Source organism: Mandrillus leucophaeus, unplaced genomic scaffold (genome assembly GCF_000951045.1).
Source record: "Mandrillus leucophaeus isolate KB7577 unplaced genomic scaffold, Mleu.le_1.0 Scaffold313, whole genome shotgun sequence".
NCBI classification, from domain to species: Eukaryota; Metazoa; Chordata; class Mammalia; order Primates; family Cercopithecidae; genus Mandrillus; species Mandrillus leucophaeus.
Genome location: NW_012103288.1, coordinates 1,248,837 through 1,269,350, shown reverse-complemented (window position 1 = coordinate 1,269,350; position 20,514 = coordinate 1,248,837). Strand labels below are relative to the sequence as shown.

Below are 20,514 nucleotides of genomic sequence, written 5' to 3'. Positions count from 1 at the left end.
GTAAATGATGAGTTAATGGGTGCAGCACACCAACATGGCACATGTATACATATGTAACAAACCTGCATGTTGTGCACATGTACTGTAGAACTTAAAGTATAATAAAAATAATAATAATTTTAAAAAGCTGTTAGCAGTCAGACATCAAAAAATTGATTATTTGGTACACAGCTTTTTAATAGAGATTGCTTCCTGTCGAGGAATTCCTTACCCAGAAAAGGAAGTGCAACAATGAGCTCTTGCCCATGGATATAACTGGGCTTACCACATACCCCATCAACCAGAGGCGACTGAACTAACTGAAAGGTTGAATGGGCTTCCTGAAGACTCAGTTATGGTACCAGTTGGGAAACTACACCCCAAAATATAGGGTCCTGTGTTAGAGGATGCAAGACATTATTTGAATCAAACTATTGTATGTTATTATCTCTCCCATATATCGGCCTGAGAATCAAGGGGAGAAAGAGTGAGTTGTTCTCTAACTACTATTACCAGTAACCCATTCCAGCAAACTTGAGGTTGGAGGTCTTATTCCCCAAGAGGAAGTGCTTCAACCAGAGACATATCAGTGGTTCCAGTGAATTGGAAGATGAGACAGCCACCTGGCCATTTTGGATTCTTCATGCCTCTGAATCAACAGACAGAAAAAAGCAGGGGTTATTCAGATGGCTGGTGTGACTAATCCTGATTATCAAGGGGAAATCAGGTGGTTGCCACCAAGTGAGGGCAAGTATGACTACCTGGAACTCTGGGTACCCTATGGAGTTCCTCTTAGTCCATCCATGCCTAGTAGTAAAGGTTAACAGAAAACTATACATGCTCCCCTCCTAATCAAAGGCAGAACAGTTGAGGACTCACACACTTCAGGAATGAAGATTTGGGATACTTCACAGGTAAATAATTCTGGCCAGATTCTGGCTGAGGGAAGGGGAAATATGAAATGAGTAATGAAGAAGAAAGCCATCGACATCAATTATGGCTTCATGACCAATTAGAGAAACGAGGACTGTAGTAAGTTTGCATATTTCCTCTTTGCTTATGGATGTATATATTTATTTGTATATGCTAACAAATTTTCCTTCTTTTTCTCTCTTCTGCTTTTTTATTTTGTATATAAGTTGTCATAAATAGCTCTTATTATTTTGAGCTGTGTTCCATCAATACCTAGTTTACTGAGAGTTTTTAGCATGAAGGGGTGTTGAATTTTATCGAAGGCCTTTTCTGCATCTATTGAGACAATCGTGTGGTTTTTGTCATTGGTTCTGTTTATGTGATGGATTATGTTTATGATTTGCATATGTTGGACCAGCCTTGCATCCCAGGGATGAAGCCGACTTGATCATGGTGGATAAGCTTTTTGATGTGCTGCTGGATTTGGTTTGCCAGTATTTTATTAAGCATTGTCACATCGATGTTCATCAGGGATATTGGCCTGAAGTTTTCTTTTTTTGTCGTGTCTCTGCCAGGTTTTTGTATCAGGATGATGCTGGCCTCATAAAATTAGGGAAGAGTCCCTCTTTTTCTAGTATTTGGAATAATTTCAGAAGAAATGGTACCAGCTTCTCTTTGTACCTCTGGTAGAATGCAGCTGTGAATCCATCTGGTCCTGGGCCTTTTTTGGTTGGCAGGCTATTAATTAGTGCCTCAATTTCAGAACTGCTTGTCTATTCAGGGATTCTAATTCTTCCTGGTTTAGTCTTGGGAGGGTGTATGTGTCCAGGAATTTATTCATTTCTTCTAGATTTTCTAATTTATTTGCATAGAGGTGTTTATAGTATTCTCTGACAGTAGTTTGTATTTCTGTGGTGTCAGTGGTGATATCCCCTTTATCATTTTTTATTGTCTACTTGATTCTTCTCTCTTTTCTTCTCTATTAGTCTGGCTAATGATCTATCTATTCTGTTAATCTTTTCAAAAAAACAGCTCCTGGATTCATTGATTTTTTTTTAAAGGATTTTTTGTGTCTCTATCTCCTTCAGTTCTGCTCTGATCTTAGTTATTTCTTGTCTTCTGCTAGCTTTTGAATTTGCTGTTGCTTCTCTAGTTCTTTTAATTGTGATGTTTGGGTGTCGATTTTAGATCTTTTCCACTTTCTCCTGTGGGCATGTGGTGCTATAAAATTTCCCTCTAAACATTGCTTTAGCTGTGTCCCAGAGATTCTGGTACGTTGTGTCTTTGTTCTCACTGGTTTCAAATAACTTATTTATTTCTGCCTTCATTTTGTTACCTACCCAGTAGTCACTCAGGAGCAGGTTGTTCAGTTTCCATATAGTTGTGCGGTTTTGAATGAGTTTCTTAATCCTGAGTTCTAATTTGATTGCATTGTATTCTGAGAGACTGTTTGTTATGATTTCCATTCTTTTGCATTTGCTGAGGAGTCTTTTACTTCCAATTATGTGGTCAATTTTAGAATAAGTGCGATGTGGTACTGAGAAGAATGTATATTCTGTTGATTTGGGGTAGAGAGTTCTGTAGATGTCTATTAGGTCTGCTTGGTCCAGAGCTGAGTTCAAATCCTATTCTTGTTAATTTTATGTCTCGTCCATCTGTCTAATATTGACAGTGGAGTGTTAAAGTCTCCCACTATTATTGTGTGGGAGTCTAAGTATCTTCATAGGTCTCTAAGGACTCGCTTTATGAATCTGGGTGCTCCTGTACTGGGTTCATATATATTTAGGATAGTTAGCTCTTCTTGTTGCATTTATCCCTTTACCATTATCTAATGCCCTTCTGTGTCTTTTTTGATCTTTGTTTGTTTAAAGCCTGTTTTATCAGAGACTAGGATTGCAACCTCTGCTTTTTTTTTTTTTCTTTCCGTTTGCTTGGTAAATATTCCTCCATCCCTTTATTTTGTGCCTGTGTGTGTCTTTGCATGTGAGAAGGGTCTTCTGAATACAGCACACTGATGGGTCTTGACTCTATCAAATTTGCCAGTCTGTGTCTTAATTGGGGCATTTAGCCCATTTATATGTAAGGGTAATATTGTTATGTGTGAATTTTATCCTGTCATTATGATGCTAGCTGGTTATTTTGCCCATTAGTTGATGCAGTTTGTTCATAGTGTTGGTGATCTTTACAATTTGGTATATTTTTGCAGTGGCTGGTAACAGTTTTTCCTTTCCATGTTTAGTGCTTCCTTTGGGAGCTCTTGTAAGGCAGGCCTGGTGGTGACAAAATCTCTCAGCATTTGCTTCTCTGAAAAGGATTTTATTTCTCCTTCACTTATGAAGCTTAGTTTGGCTGAATATGAAATTCTGGGTTGAAAATTATTTTCTTTAAGAATGTTGAATATTGGCCCCCACTCTCTTCTGGCTTGTAGGGTTTCTGCAGAGAGATCCACTGTTAGTCTAATGGGCTTGCCTTTCTGGGTAACCCGACCTTTCTCTCTGGCTGCCCTTAACATTTTTTCCTTCATTTCAACCTTGGTGAATCTGATGATTATGTGTCTTGGGGTTGCTCTTCTCAAGGAATATCTTTGTGGTGTTCTCTGTATTTGCTGAAGTTGAATGTTGGCCTGTCTTGCTAGGTTGGGAAAGTTCTCCTGGATAATATCCTAGAGAGTGTTTTCCAACTTGGTTCCATTGTCCCCATCACTTTCAGGTACACCAATCAAATGTAGGTTTGGTCTTTTCACATAATCCCATATTTCTTGGAGGCTTTCTTCATTTTGGAGTTTAGCACTACAGCATAATCTTTAAGGAACAGGTATTCAGTGGGACTATGACAGAATATGAGGAGTAATTAATACAACAGCAGTGGATACAATGACTGTTGGGACTGGTACAACTTTTAATTTTAGGGAAAGGGTAAAAACTTCACTTATAAGAAGGATAAGGTTTTAAAATGTGCATGACCATTTTATGGTTCTTATTACATATACCTAGATTGGTTTCTGAGATAATTTGACTAATATAAATTGTGGTCAAATAACTCGTGGTCAAATAAATTGTGGTCAAATAACTAATATAAATTGTGGTCAAAATGTGTATTTCTTTGCCCATTTTATCTTTGTATTTAATGATATTTATTATTTTAACCTTGCATACTTGAAACTCTTTTTTTTGTATTTTGGCATACTTTTATTTCAAGCCTTTTGCGGGGTGCATATACCTTTTTTGTTTTTTTTCTATTGAGATGGAGTTTTGCTCTTGTTGCCCAGGCTGCAGTGCAATGGCGCGATCTCGGCTCACTGCAACCTCCACCTCCCAGGTTCAAGTGATTCACCTGCCTCAGCCTCCCGAGTAGCTGGAATTACAGTTGCCCACCACCATGCCCAGCTAATTTTGTTGTATTTTTAGTAGAGGCAGGGTTTCACCATGTTGGCCAGGCTGGTCTTGAACTCCTGACCTCAGGTTATCCTCACTCCTCAGCCTCCCAAAGTGCTGGGATTACAGGCGTGAGCCACCACACGCAGCCCGCACATACCTTTTAAAGAAAGTTTAGCTTTACGAGTTTGTACAATTTCATGTCCTGATTTTAAATTTATTTATTAATTTAATTTTTTTACTTTTGTTTTAGGTTTGGGAGTACATGTGAAGGTTTGTTACGTAGGTGAATTTGTGTCACGCGGGTTTGTTGTACAGATTATTTCATTACCCAGGTATTAAGCCCAGTACCCAATAGTTATCTTTTCTGTTCTGCGTGACTGAAACTGTATACCCATGAACAGCAACCACCATTTCCATTCTATGTTCTACTTCTATCATGTTGGCTATTTTAGATACATTGTTTTTGGTTTTGGGGTTTTTTTTTTTTTTTTTGAGACTGAGTCTCTCTCTGTCTCCCAGGCTGGAGTGCAGTGGCACAATCTCGGCTCACTGCAGCCTCTGCCTCCCAGGTTCAAGCGATTCTCCTGCCTCAGCCTCCAGAGTAGCTGGGATTACAGGCGTGCACCACCATGCCCAGCTAATTTTTGTACCGTTAGTAGGGATTGGGTTTCATAATGTTGGCCAGGGTGGTCTTGAACTCCTGACCTCATGAGCTGCACTCCTCGGCCTCCCAAAGTGTTGTGATTACAGGTGTGAGCCACTGCGCCCAGCCCACATATACCTTTTAAAGAAAGTTTAGCACTTCAGGTTTGCAAAATTTCATGTCCTGATTTTAAATTTATTAATTTATTCTTTTTAACTTTTATTTTAGGTTTGGGAGTACATGTGAAGGTTTTTTCCATAGGTGAATTTGTGTCACGCGGGTTTGTTGTACAGATTATTTCATTACCCAGGTATTAAGCGCAGTACCCAATAGTTATCTTTTCTGTTCTGCATGTCTGAAACTCTGTACCTATTGAACAGTAACTACCATTTTCATTCTACATTCTGCTTCTATCAGTTTGCCTATTTTACATACATTGTATAATTGGAATCACACAGAATTTGTTTTTTTTTGTGATTAACTTATTTTACTTAGCATAATATCCTCACGGTTCCTCCATGTTGTAGCACTTGACAGGATTTTCTTCTTTTTTAAGACTAAATAATACTACATTGTATGTATATACATTGCATTTTCTTTTCTTTCCTTTTCTTTTTCTTATTTATTTATTTAGAGACAGAGTCTCACTCTGTCACCCACGCTGGAGTACAGTAGCATGATCATGGCTTACTGCTGCCTCAACCCCCTGGGCTTAAGTGATCCTTTTGTCTCAGCTTCCTGTGTAGCTGTGACTAAAGGTGCATGCCACCATGCCCAGCTAATTTTCTAGTTTTTCATTTTTGTAGCGCTGGGATCTCACTATGTTGCCCAAGCTGGTCTTGAACTCCTGGGCTCAAGTGATCCTCTCACCTCAACCTCCAGAAGTGCTTGGATTACAGGTGTGAGCCACCACAGCTGACCCAATACTACATTTTCTTTAGCCATTCATCTGTCAATGGACATTTAATATGTTCATTCTTTGTTTTCACTATTCCTTGAGCATTTGCAGGCACATATGCCATTTGTTGCCTATGTTCAAAGTGAACAGCCTTCACTTCCTGTTTCTTGAGGCTATAGATGAGGGGGTTCAGCAAGGAGGTGATCACACCTCTATACAGTATGCAAGTATGAGATTGTGCATACTGTATAGAGACCACTTGCTCCAGACCTGATCCTAAAGGTGGACTGATGTGCTTGAATAGAGCTGTCCCATAGAACAGAAGCACCATGGTGAGGTGGGAGGAGCAGGTTTTGCCTTGGCCCCAGAGAAAGAAATACCTAGAATGGCAAACATAATTTTTGAGTAAGCAAAGAGGATCAGAGGAAATGTCACAAGTCTTGAGAAATGCAATAGATCCAGCTAGCAGAATGGTGTTAGCATGGAATCAGTGCAGGACAGAGGGAAGCATGAAGGCCGTTCACAAGTGAAGTGGAGAATGATATTGGGACCACAGAACTGCAAGTTTGGATACAAAGATTGTTCACTTGTGAGTTCAGAAACCCCATCTTGTTTGTTGCATTGACTGTTGCAGTGCAGAGAGGTTGGTTCATGACCGTGGTAGAAAGCAGAGGGTGGCAGATGGCAGCATAGTAGGCATAGGTGATGGCAGAGAGCAAGCAGCCTATGGTGCCCCAAGAAAAAATGAAAAAGAAACTCTGGGTGATACAGCCCCACACCAAGGTAGTTTTTTATGAAACAGGAAATTCTGCAGCATCTTGGGCAATGACTGAGGAGTAACATATATATAGGAAGAAAAAATTCCCAAGGAAGAATTACTTGGGGGTAGGGAGGCAAGAATCAGCATTGATTACCAACGGCATCATCAGATTCCCTATCAGGGTCGGAGATAAATCACCAGGAACAGCACAAAGGGTAGGGTCTGTATCTGGGGGCCACTGGACAGCCCCAGAAACACAAGTTAGTTCATCAATAATGCTTTTGATGATTTCTTAGAGATACTATCCCTAGAAAGAAATATTCACATCTCATCTGGGAGGACAATGATCTGAGTCCTTCTCAGTGATTTTAACCTATAAAGAATTCACCTTGGCAGAGCGCAGTGGCTCACACCTGTAATCCTAGCACTTTGGGAGGCCGAGGTGGGCGGATCATGAGGTCAGGAGATCGAGACCATTCTGGCTAACACAGTGAAACCCTGTCTCTACTAAAAATACAAAAAAATTAGCCAGGCGTAGTGGCGGGCGGCTGTAGTCCCAGCTACTCGGGAGGCTGAGGCAGAAGAATGGCGTGAACCCTGGAGGCGGAGCTTGCAGTGAGCCGAGATTGCGCCACTGCACTCCAGCCCGGGCGACAGAGCAAGACTCCGTCTCAAAAAAAAGAATCACCTTTTAGCTTCAATCCGGATATTAAATCTGAGGACAAAGGAATATCAAATTACTCCATTAAATACTGCAGCTTTCCTTCTCTTGCCAAGCTCTCCTAAGCCCCATATCCAGCTCATCTTCTTTTCCCCCATAACACTTGATGCTTTCTAACAGATACTTGACTTAGTACATTAAATAATTATCTCTGCCTTCTAGAATTTATATTATACTATATTACACACAGGCAGGAAAATTTGTCTTTTGTTTTCCCCTAGGGAGTGTATGGCAAACGCACCTGATAGCAGTAACTTAAGCATACCCTGAGAATGACCCTGTACCGCAGACACACCTGAATGTGTGTTCCAAGCTAGGGAATCCAGAAGTGGCCAGCCCAGAGATTTGTTCCTTGTCCATGAGGAACAGGTGAGCCTCCGGCTGGTCCAGTAGAATGTGGGCCATACAGGGGATCAAGGTCTTTTGTTTCGGGTTAAGTGAAAGTTGCCAGATGGAGACTCTTTTGCGGTGGCGGCGCGGGGAGGTGGGGGAGTTGGGGGCGGGGGTTGCTAAGTGACATTGCTATATAAACTACAGGCCTTTTGCAAGCAGTTGCAGTTCTTCTGCCCAGTCCGCCATTGCTGTATTGTACCTAAGATGGTTCTCCTCCCCAGCCTGCTGCCACTGGACAGTGCAGTTATCTTATCTAGCCCATCGCCACTGGACTCTCTCCCCTGTATGTAAGCCCCCAATAAAACTCCATGTCTCATTTGCTGGCTCTGAGTCTCTTCTTTGGCCTCTTGAACCAGGTGCCATCCCCATTGGAGTTGATAGGGGTTCAGCATAACACTGATGCACTCCCCAACGCCAATAATTGTCACTGTCTTAAAAAACTTTTGAGTAAGAGAAGATGATCAGGGAAGTGTCACAGTCCTAGAAACGCAGTAGACCCAATTAGAAGGCTCTCAGTATTTGCCGAATGAAAGAACAAATGCCTCCTCAGCTATAATGTCTTCCCCTAACCCTCATGCTACCAGCTCTCTGCTTAGAAGCAAGACACCTCGCCCAGTCTCTATCCTCTTGTACTCTTCCCCAGCCTTTCAGCTGGTAACATCCAAGATTAGGTGAGCCCTAGAGTTGAAATGAGTAGAAAGATGCCAAAGTGAGAGAAACTCTTTTGTGGGAGACCATTTTTCCGAACAATTGGAGCTTAAATTCTTAGCACGTTTCAACTAAAAGGAACATTCAGAGGCATGTTATCTGACCTCTGTATTTTCACATAATTACAATGTGGAACAGGGAAATTGCACAAGGTCACACAGCTAGATGGTTTCAGAGCCAAGACCAAGCAAGGTGTTCTGATTTCTCATCCAGTTATCTTTTTGATGCGCCACACATGGGCAATAGATATTTGTGGATTTAAGCAGTTTTGCATTGAGCCGGGTATAGACTGGGCAGGACAGGAGTGACCGCAATATTTCTTGGTCCTGTGAGTTTGCAACATGCCTTAAGGTTCTACAGCAGCTACTATGGTGGTAAAGTGAGCACTAGACTCAGAGTTAGGAAGCCCTTGCTGATTACCTTGAAAAGTCTGTGAAAACTTTTCAAGACGTAACCTTCCCCAATGCAAAATGGGTATAAAATTGGAGCAAATGTGATTAAAATCTTCAGAAGATATAACATACTTTTAACAAAAGTTTTAAAAAATATGTATAAGACTGAAATAGAATATGAGTAAAAGAAAAATTTGAGATCTTTTGGTGTCTAGATTGTGCACAACTTTCCCCATGAAATATTTCACCTGTACTGTAAAATTATGTTTTCAGTAAATGCATTTTTTTAGATAGGAAAAGTGCTTTCTGGCTCACAGTTCCTCTCAGCCGGACTTCCAGGCCTTTTTCATTATTTATTCTCTCCGGACAGTCACTCTCCTCTTTCTTGCCAAGACATGCTGACTCACCCTTGTATTTTATATTGTTATCCCATCAGAAAACAAACAAACAAACACTTTTTCCTTCCTTACCTCCTTCAAACCTCATTTCCTTATTCTTATTGCTGTTCCCACCTACTTACATACTCATATGATAACTAGCATTTATTTTATGCATAATATATTTCAGACACCATAACAGAATGCTGTTGATCTCATTTAATTCTCACAAAAACTGATAATACAGATATTTCTGACCCCATTTCTGTGGGTCAGGAAGGTTAAGTGGCACACTCAGTCACACACCTTACAAAGTGGTGGAATTGAGACTCATGCCCAAGGCCCTTTGACTTCAAATCCTATGTTTTTACTGCTTTGCAATACTGCAAAAGTGTGCTTATGGGAAAATCTTTCTTGGTTTGGAGATTATGCATTTTCTTGAGGAGACTTAGGAGTCCAGGCAGGAATGTGAAGTGGCCCTGGGCATTTGAGCTATTGACCATGCCTGGAACTTCTTCCTCAAATTGTCCCAATGCTCACAAATATATGGGCATGAGGAATCTGACCTCTTGGAAGAAAGATGGGGACTTCTGGGTCACGGAAAATTCCAAGAAGAGAAGACTAAGGTAAAGCCAGATGGAGGATTGAAGGCAATTCAGACTTAAAGAAGTAGAACTCTACAGGGATGGGGAAAATGGGGTGTCAGAGAGGGCACTTCCAGTTTTCCCTCACTTGTTTTCCTACCTGAAGCATCTGGTGGTGATGCATCAAGTAAGTAACACGGGAAGGACTGGGATTTATTCATACAAAGAACAGTCCTCTTGTCCCTTTCCTAAAAATAGCAATAGCAAATTTAACTTTTCATTTTTGATCTTTCTCTTTATCATACTCTTTCTAATATAGCTACTGTGCTATATTAGAAACACATCTGGAGGCACAGCATTGGCCTCAACTGAACTCTAGAAACCCCCAGGATCCCAGACTCTAGTGAACTTTCCAAGTGTGTTCCGTGGAGCACAACTATGCTGCCCGCGAGCTGCAGGGGCCGCCGCAAGTGCTGAGAGGCTGGTCCCGTGTGTCGGTCTCTGCCTACCCCGCCTCATGTATTATAATCACCATGGCTCTTCATTTATTTGTTTATGTATATGACTTTTGCAGTGAGTTTTATTTTAATGAACAAATTATTTAGCTAATAAAGCAACTTTTAAAATGAGTCACTTAAGGAATCTTTGATCAGAAGTAAGGAGAAAGACTCTTTCTCTGGTCTCTATATTCACCACTCCACTCATCTTTCATCTCAAAGAAAGCTTTTTTATTTGTTTGTTTGTTTTTGTCCAGATCTTGATACGTGAAAAAACAGAATAGAAAACCCCAATGGGCAAGTGGGTAGAGAGATCAAACTTAGAGGACAGTCACTACCTGATTTTGTGACTTTGAGCAACAATCTTACCATCCTTGGTACAGTTTCTAATTATAATAAGAAGTTTATTTTAAAAAAGAAATTTATAACTAAGGCCCATTCAGATCCCCCCCAATGCGATGTAGGTCTGGCTCCCTTACCTCTTCAGTGAACAGGGCTGTCCCGGGTCCAAAATGCACACTGCATTTTGAGCTAGGCTGTCAGCTGCCTCCACAGTAGGGATGCAACGTGTGCAAGAAAACTCTCTCCAGCAGTAGTTGTCTTCCACAGAGGGCTCCAATTGCATTTCCCACAAAGCACGCTTAGCTCACAGTCAATGCTAGGTCTGAAGTCATGCTCAAACTCAGAGCAGTTCCCTTCAAGGTCACTTCTCGGTAGATGCTAAGGTACTGTGGCATCCAGTGGAGGTTGTCCTGAGTCTTTTGGTCCCAGCAAGAGAATCTGGTACTTCTTATTTTACTCTTTTGTCTCCTTCAGTCCTGCAGAAAGCTCTTGGCTAGTTTGTGTGACCTGTCTCTATTTCTTCATCAATTTGTTGGTAATATTGCGCCAGGTGGGATGTTGAGTAAGTACCCAGAGATAGCACCATTCTCCTTGAGCATCTCCCGGAACCAACCATGTTCTTTTTCTTCTCTTGTATCCACCTTTCCATCAAGACTTTCTACTCAGCTTATTTGTAGAAACTACTTATGTTTCTCCATTTAAAAACAGAGCAGGAGCACTTAGTAACCCCCTTTCCTCCAGAAGAAGTCCTAAAAATATAATCAAGTTTGAAAACCTTCCATGAATAATACATTGACTTTAAAGGCCTCTACATATGAAAACACTAAGATTTAGATATTTCTGTTGAAGAGAAAGGGGAAAGTACAAGTTAGTGAAAATTTAACCTTCACCCATCTGTATTTTAATTCATTTGTGAGATTGTCCCAATCCTTCAGAAAATAGACATATGTAATATACCACATATTATGTAGCATGCCCATAATCAAACACATTACTATCTATAGTGAAATGTCTGAGTACTTCTAAGTGGGATAAAAGGCTACAAATATCCTCATGTCAGTTAACTTCTAATTTTCCTCCAAATTAGTTTCGGAAAAAAAAAAGTTTGGTTTTTAGAGCGTTTTGGAGAGTTTAGAATTAGAGATGAGGGTTTATAAACTTGTTCTAAATGCTTATATTAATGTTTTTTATTCCTATCTTTCTTATTACACTTCTTGATCTGTCTGCTCTTGCAATAGCACTATTCTGTCTTTTTAAATTTTTTATTTTATTTTAAGTTCTCGGGTATATGTGCAAGATGTGCAGGTTTGTTTAATACGAAAACATGTGCCCATGGTGGTTTGCTGCACCTTCAACCCATTATCTAAGTATTAAGCCCAGCATGCATTAGCTGTTTTTCCTGATGCTCTCCCTCACCCTGCCACCCACATCCCCCACCCACCCCTGCTGACAGGCCCCAGCGTGTGTTGTTCCCCTCCCTGTGTCCATGTGTTCTCACTGTTCAACATGCATTGTTTGACTTTCTGTTCCTGCATTAGTTTGCTGAGGATAACGGCTTCCAGCTCCATCCATGTCCCTGCAAAGGACATGATGTCATTCCTTTTTATGGCTGCATAATATCCCATGGTGTATATGTACCACATTTCCTTCACTCAGAAGAAAATTCTTCGTATCATTGATGGGCATTTGGGTTGATTCCATGTCTTTGCTATTGTGAATAGTGCCACAACAATGATACGTATGCATGTATGTTTATAATAGAATGATTTATATTCTTTTGGGTATATACCCAGTGATAGGATTGCTGGGTCAAATGGTATTTCCAGTTTTAGGTTTTTGAGGAATGGCCACACTGTCTTCCACAATGGTTTAACTAATTTACATTACCACCAACAGTGTAAAAGCGTTCTTATCTCTCCACAGCCTCGCCAGCATCAGTTGTTTCTTGACTTTGTAATACTTGCCATTCTGACTGGAATGAAATGATATCTCATTGTAGTTTTGATTTGCATTTCTCTAATTATCAGTGATATTGAGCTTTTTTTCATATGTTTGTTGGCTGCATAAATGTCTTCTTTTGAGAAATGTCTGTTCATTTCTTTGCCCACTTTTTAATGGGATTTGTTTTTTCTTGTAAATTTGTTTAAGTTCCTTGTAGACTCTGGATACTAGACCTTTGTCAGACGGATATATTGCAAATTTTTTCTCTCATTCTGTAGGTTGTCTGTTTACTCTGATGATAGTTTCTTTTGCTGTGCAGAAACTCTTTAGTTTAGTTAGACTCCATTTGTTGATTTTCACTTTTGCAATTGCTTTTGCCATTTTTGTCAAGTAATCTTTGCCCATGCCTATGTCCTGTATAGTATTGCCTAGATTTTCTTCCAGGGTTTTTATAGTTTTGGATTTTACATTTAACTCTTTAATCTATCTTGAGTTAATTTTTGTATATGGTGTAAGGAAGGGGTCCAGTTTCAATTTTCTGCATATGGCTAGCCAGTTCTCCCAGCACCATTTAAAGGATTTTCTTTCCCCATTGCTTGTTTTTGTCAGGTTTATTGAAGATGAGATGGTTGTAGAACTTATTTCTGAGTTCTCCATTCTGTTCCATTGGTCTATGTGTCTGTTTTTGTACCAGTACCATGCTGTTTTGGTTACTGTAACCTTGTAATGTAGTTTGAAGTCAGGTAGCATGATGCCTCCAGCTTCGTTCTTTTTGCTTAGGATTGTCTTGGCTATAAAGGCTCTTTTTTGGTCCCATGTGAATTTTAAAATAGTTTTTCCTAATTCTGTGAAGAATGTTAATGGTAGTTTAATGGGTATAGCATTGAATCTGTAAATTGCTTTGGGCAGTATGGCCATTTTCACGATGCTGATTCTTCCTATCCATGAGCATGGAATGCTTTTCCATTTGTTTGTGTCTTCTCTGATTTGGTTTGCAGTTCTCCTTGAAGAGGTCCTTCACTTCCCTTGTTAGCTGAATTTCTAGGTATTTTATTCTCTTTGTAGCAATCATGAATGAGAGTTCATTCATGATTTGGCTCTCTGCTTGTCTGTTGTTGGTGTATAGGAATGCTTGTGACTTTTGCACACTGATTTTGTATCCTGAGACTGCAGACATTGCTTATCAGCTTAAGAAGCTTTTGGGCTAAGATGATGGGGCTTTCTAGATATAGGATCATGTCATCTGCAAACAAAGACAATTTGACTTCCTCTCTTCCTATTAGAGTATCCTTTATTCTTTCTCTTGCCTCTTTGCCCTGGCCAGAATTTCTAATACTATATTTAATAGGAGTGGTGAGGGAGGGCAACCTTGTCTTGTACTAGTTTCAAAAAGAATGCTTCTAGCTTTTGCCTGTTCAGTATGATATTGGCTGTGGGTTTGTCATATATGACTCTTTTTATTTTGAGGTATGTTCCTTCAATGCCTTGTTTCAATTATTGAGAGTTTTTAACATGAAGAGATGTTGAATTTTATTGAAGGCCTTTTCTGCGTCTATTGAGATAGCAGTTTTGGTCTTTAGTTCTATTTACATCATGAATTATGTTTACTGATTTGCATATGTTTAACCAACCTTGTATTCCTGGGATGAAGCTGACTTGATCATGGTAGGTAAGCTTTTTGAAGTGCTCCTGAATTCAGTTTACCATATTTTATTGAGGATTTTTGCATTGCTATTCATTAGGGATACTGACCTGAAGTTTCTTGTTGTTGTTGTTGTTGCATCTCTGCCAGGTTTTGGTATCAGGATGATGCTCACCTCATAAAATAAGTTTGGGAGGAATCCCTCCTTTTCAATTGTTTGGAATAGTTTCAGAAGAAATGGTACCAGCTCCTCTTTGTACCTCTGGTAGAATTCAGCTGTAAATCCTTCCGGCCCTCGGCTATTTTTTGTTTGGTAGGCTATTTATTACTGCCTGAATTTCAGAACTCATTATTGGTATATTCAGGGATTCAACTTCTTCCTGGTTCAGTCTTGGGTGGGTGTATGTGTTCAGGAATTTATCCATTTCTTCTAGACTTTCTAGTTTATGTGCATAGAGGTGTTCATAGTATTCTCTGATACTTGTTTGTATTTCTTTGGGGTCAGTGGTGATAGCCCCTTTATCATTTTTTATTGTGTTTATTTGATTCTTCTCTCTTTTCTTCTTTATTAATCTAGCTAGTGGTACATCTATTTTATTGATTTTTTCAAAAAAACAGCTCCTGGATTCATTGATTTTTTGAAGGGTTTTTTGTGTCTCTACGTCCTTTAGTTCCACTGTGATGCTGGCTATTTCTTGTCTCCTGCCAGCTTTGCTTTTCTCTTGGTTTGCTCTCGGTTCTCTAGTTCTTTTAGTTGTGATGTTAGAATGTCAATTTGAGATATTTCTAGCTTTTTGATGTGGGCACATAGTGCCATAACTTTTCCTCTTAACACTGCTTTAGCTGCATCCCAAGATTCTGGTACATTGTCTCTTTGTTCTCATTGGTTTCAAAGAACTTCTTGATTTCTTCCTTAATTTCATTATTTACCCAGGAGTCATTTAGGAGCAGGTTGTTCAATTTCCATGTAGTTGTGTGGTTTTGAGTAAGTCTCTTAATCTTGAGTTCTAATTTGATTGCATTGTGGTATGAGACTGTCTGTTATAATTTCAGTTCTTTTGCATTTGCTGAGGAGTGGTTTACTTCCAATTACGTGATTGATTTTAGAGTAAGTGCCATGTGGTACTGAATAGAATGTATACTCTGTTGATTTTGTGTGGAGAGTTCTGTAGCTATCTGTCAGGTCCACTTTATCCTAAGCTGATTTCACATCCTGAATATCTTTGTTAATTTTTTGTCTCAGTGATCTGTCTAATATTGACAGTGGGGTGTTAAAGTCTCCCATTATTATTGTGTGAGAGTCCAAGTTTCTTTGTAGGTATCTAAGAACTTGTTTTATGAAACTGGGTGCTCCTATATTGAGTACATATATATTTAGGAGAGTTAGCTCTTCTTGTTGAATTGAACCCTTTACCATTATGTAATACCCTTGTCTTTTTTGATCTTTGTTGGTTTACAGTCTGTTTCATCAGAAACTAGGATTGCAACCCCTGCTTTTTTCTACTTCCCATTTGATTGGTAAATTTTCCTCCATCCCTTCATTTTGAGCCTATGTATGTCTTTGCATATAAGAAGAGTCTTGAATACAGCACACCAAATGGGTCCTGTCTTTCTATCCAGCTTGCCATCCTGTGTCTTTTAATTGGGGCATTTAGCCCATTTACATTTAAGGTTAGTATTATTTTGTGTGAATTTGATCCTGTCATCATGATGCTGACTGGTTATTTTGCAGACTTGTTAATGTAGTTGCTTAATAGTATCTTTGGTCTGTGTACTTCAGTGGGTTTTTGTAGTGGCTGGTAACAGTTTTTCCTTTCCATATTTAGTGCTTCCTTCAGGAGCTCTTGCAAGGCAGACCTGGTGGTGACAAATTCTCTCAGCATTTACTTGTCTGAAAAGGATTTTATTCTTCCTTCACTTACGAAGCTTAGTTTGGCGAAATATGAAATTCTCTGTTGGACATTCTTCAAGAATTTTGATTATTGACCTCCAGTCTCTTCTGGCCTGTAGGGTTTGTCCTGAGGGGCCTGCTGTTAATCTGATAGGCTTCCCTTTGTAGGTGATCTGGCCTTTCTCTCTGGCTGCTCTTAACATTTTTCTCTTAATTTTGACCTTGGAGAATCTGAAAATTATGTGTCTTGGGGGTGATCTTCTCATGGAGTGTCTTACTGGGGTTCTCTGGATTTCCTGAGTTTGAACATTGGCTTGTCTTGCTAGGTTGGGGACGTTCTCCTGGATGATATAGTGAAGTGTGTTTTCCAACTTGGTTTCATTCTCCCTGTCTCTTTCAGGTACCCCAATCAGTCATGGGTTTTGTCTTTTTACATAATTCCATAATTCTCGGAGGTTTTGTTCATTTCTTTTCATTCTTTTTTTCTCTATTCTTGTCTGCCTGTCAGCAAGATAGTCTTCAGGCTGGGTGCACTGGCTTACGCCTGTAGTCCCAGCACTATGGGAGGCTGAGGCAGGAGGATCACCTGAGGTCAGGAGTTCAAGACCAGCCTAGCCAACAAGGCAAAACCCCATCTCTACTAAAAATATAAAAATTAGCCAGGTGTGGTGGCAGACACCTGTAATCCTGGCTACTCAGGAGGCTGAGGCAGGAGAATCGCTTGAACCCAGGAGGAGGAGGCTGCAGTGAGCTGAGATTATGCCACTGCACTCCAGCCTGGGTGACAGAGCAAGACTCCGTCTCAAAAAAAAAAAAGAAAAAGAAAGAAAGAAAAGAAAAAAAAGACAGTCTTCAAGCTCTAAGATCCTTTCCTCTACTTGGTCTATTTAGCTATTGAAATTGTGGGTGCATTGTGAAGTTCTCATGTCATATTTTTCAGCTGCATTAAGTCATTTATGTTCCTCTTTAAACTGGTTATTCTGGTTCACTGCTCCTTTAATGTTTTTTCATTGTTCTTAACTTCTTTGCATTGGGTTAGAACATACTTCTTTAATTCAGCGAAGTTTGTTATTATCCACCTTCTGAAGCCTACTTCTGTCAATTCATCTATCTCAGTACATCTAAGCACTACATCATGTGCTCAGTATACCATTTTATTTTTTATTTTTTTGAGACAGAGTCTCACTCTGTTGCCCAGACTGGAGTGCAGAGGCGTCATCTTGGCTCCCTCAAACTCTGCCTCCACGGTTCAAGCAATTCTTCTGCCTCAGCCTCCTGATTATCTGGGACTACAGGCATGCACCACCACGCCTGGCTAAGTTCTTTGTGTTTTTAGTAGACACAGGGTTTCACCGTGTTGCCCAGGATGGTCTCGAACTCCTGACCTCAAGTGATCCACCCGCCTCAGCCTCCCAAAGTGCTAGGATTACAGGCGTGAGCCACCACACCTGGCCCAGTATACCATTTTAAAATCAGAAACTCTAAATGTATTTTTTCCAATAACTGCAGATGATCAGATGATAAAACAAATGCTTTGAGGGTGAGAGAGTGAGAGTGAGCAAGAGAGAAACAAAATAGTCATTAAAGACTTTGTAAAGTGTAGAAGTCCTAGGTATTAGTCCCAACTCTGCCACTTACTGGGTTAGTGTCCTTAGGCAAGTTAATGGTCTCTGCAAACCTTAGGTTTTTCATTTATATAAAGGGACTGCCTACCTTGCAAGATTGTTGTAATGAATAATTAAGATTATTTTAAAGTGTACAGAGCATATCTTAGCTATTGTGAATGATGCTGCAATGAACATAGGAGTGTTGATATCTCATATATATGTATGTGTGTATGTGTGTGTGTGTGTGCGTGTGTGTGTGTGTATATATATATATAGAGAGAGAGAGAGAGAGAGGTCTCACTCTGTTGCCCAGGCTGGTGTTGAATTCCTGGCTCAAGTGATCCTCTCACCTCAGCCTCCCAAAGTCCTGGGATTACAGACATGAGCCACCAGCACCTGGCCAAGTGTGAATATCTCTTTGAGATCCTAATTTCATTTCATTTGGCTATATACCCAGAAGTGGGATTGCTGGGTCATATGGTAGTTCTTTTTCTAATCTTTTGAGGAACTTTCATACAGTTTTCCATAGTGGCTGTACCATTTTGCATTTTTAACAACAGTATATGAGAGTGCCTTTTCTCCACATTCTCAGCAACTTATCTTTTTTTCTATAGTAGCTGTGAGATGATATCTCATTGTAGTTTTTATTTTCATTTCCCTGATAGTTAATGATGTTGAGAATCTTTCATGTACCTGGCCCATTTGCATGCCTTCTTTGTAGAAATGTATGTTCAACTGCTTTGCCCAGTTTATTATTGGGTTATTAGTTTCTTTGCTATTGAGTTGTAGGAATTCCTTACATATTTAGGAAATTAACCCTTTATTTGATATATAGCTTGCAAATATGATCTCCCATTGCATAGGTTCATTCTGTTGATTATTTTCTTAGCTGTACAGAAGCTTTGAGTGTCAATTGACTGATGAATGGATAAAGAAAATATGCATAGAATGGAATATTACTCAGCCCTAAAAAGAAGGAAATCTTACCATTTGTGTCAACATGGATGAACCTGGAGGACATTATACTAAATGAAATAAGCCAGTCACAGAAGGACAAATACTGCACGGTTCCGTTTATATGAGGTATCTGCAATAGTCAAACACATAGAAGCAGAGAATACAATAGTGGTTAACAGGGTGCCAGTGGGTGGGGGAAGTGGTGAGTTGTCGTTCAATGGATATAAAGTTTTGGTTATGCTAGATGAGTAAACTCTAGATATCTGCTGTACGACATAGTACCTATAGGCAACAATATGATATCACATACTTCAACATTTGTTAAGAGGGTAGACCTCACATTAAGTGCTGTTACACACATACACAAACAAAAAATTTGAACAAAAGAGACATAAGGAAACTTTGTGAGGTGTCGGATATGTCTGTTACCTTGATTGTGTTGATAGTATCATGGGTGTTTGCATATGTCCAAACTCATCAAATTGTACACATTTGTATAAAGTGTTCTTTTTGTATCAATTAGGTCTCAATAAATCTGTTAAAAAGATAATGTATATAGAACAGTGTGCTGGTTGATTATGTGATAAATGGTAACTCTTTCTTTTTTTTTTTTTTTTTTGAGACAGAGTCTTGCTCTGTTACCCAGGCTGGAGTGCAGTGGTACAATCTCAGCTCACTGCAAACTCCACCTCCCAGGTTCACGCCATTCTCCTGCCTCAGCCTCCCAAGTAGCTGGGACTACAGATGCCCGCCACCGCGCACGGCTGATTTTGTGTATTTTTGGTAGAGACGGGGTTTCACTGTGGTCTCGATCTCCTGACCTCATGATCTGCCCGCCTCAGCCTCCCAAAGTGCTGGGATTACAGGCGTGAGCCGCCGCATCTGGCCATAAATGGTAACTCTTATGTCTATTTTTATGGCAAAAAATAAAAGTAGAGAAAGGAAGCTTATAATAAAAAATTATTGAATAAAGCAACAGGAATAAAGTAAAGCATAATTTATGACCATAAATGTAAAAATCATGGTAGTATTAAATACAAAGTTTTAGGTTTCCTTACTAAAAGGCACAGTTTTAAGAAACTAATGATATGCCACTTGAAGATAATCTACATATAACAAAATAATAAAGATATGTTAAAACTAAAATGATGGACAAATATATAAGGTGAAAGCATATAAAAAGAAAGAACAGATGGATATATTAACATCACAGCAAGTGAAATTTAAGAAGAAAACATTAAACCAAAAAATAGTTCCATTTTATAATGAGGAGTGGTATCATCCACAATGAAGATCTACGCTATTTAGTATACATCTTCTATGCTATTTAGTACACTTTCAAAATGAATGAAGCAAAAACATGAAAATACAAGGAAATATATCCAGAACCACAATTGTAGCAAACTTATACATACCACACTTTATCTTTGATAGATGGGGTCAAAATCAACAATATTTAAGATTTAAGTGCATAGTGAGTAAGATAACACAAACTTAATAACAAAACCTAAATACCACCGCTTTTAATTGTTTGTATATATGTATATATGTGAACACCTCCAAATGCAAATAAACTTAATGTAATGGTATGTAAAAAGAAGATACATAGGTCAGGCGCGGTGGCTCATACCTGTAATCCCAACACTTTGGGAGGCTGAGGTGGGCAGATTACCTGAGGTCAGGAGTTTGAGATCAGCCTGGCCAACATGGTGAAACCCCGTCTCTACTAAAAATACAAAAATTAGCTGGGTATGGTGGCAGGCCCCTGTAATCACAGCTACTTGGGAGGCTGAGGCAGGAAAATCGCTTGAACCTGGGAGGCAGAGGTTGCAGTAAGCTGAGATCATGCCATTGCACTCCAGCCTGAGGGACAAGAGCGAGACTTCATCTCAA

The 20,514-nt window shown here is 39.6% G+C and overlaps 1 protein-coding gene and 1 pseudogene across 1 annotated transcript in view; one reads left to right on the top strand and one right to left on the bottom strand.

The window, feature by feature from the left end:
• Positions 1-10,866, bottom strand: part of LOC105544960 — a 34,839-nt pseudogene extending 23,973 nt beyond the window's left edge.
• A 5,769-nt stretch (positions 10,867-16,635) lies between these two features.
• LOC105544927 (elongation factor 1-gamma-like) overlaps positions 16,636-20,514 on the top strand; it is an 8,137-nt gene continuing 4,258 nt past the window's right edge. Inside the window, 1 exon segment of the mRNA XM_011987638.1 lies at positions 16,636-16,643. The gene's annotated coding sequence lies outside the window, so the exon portion shown is untranslated.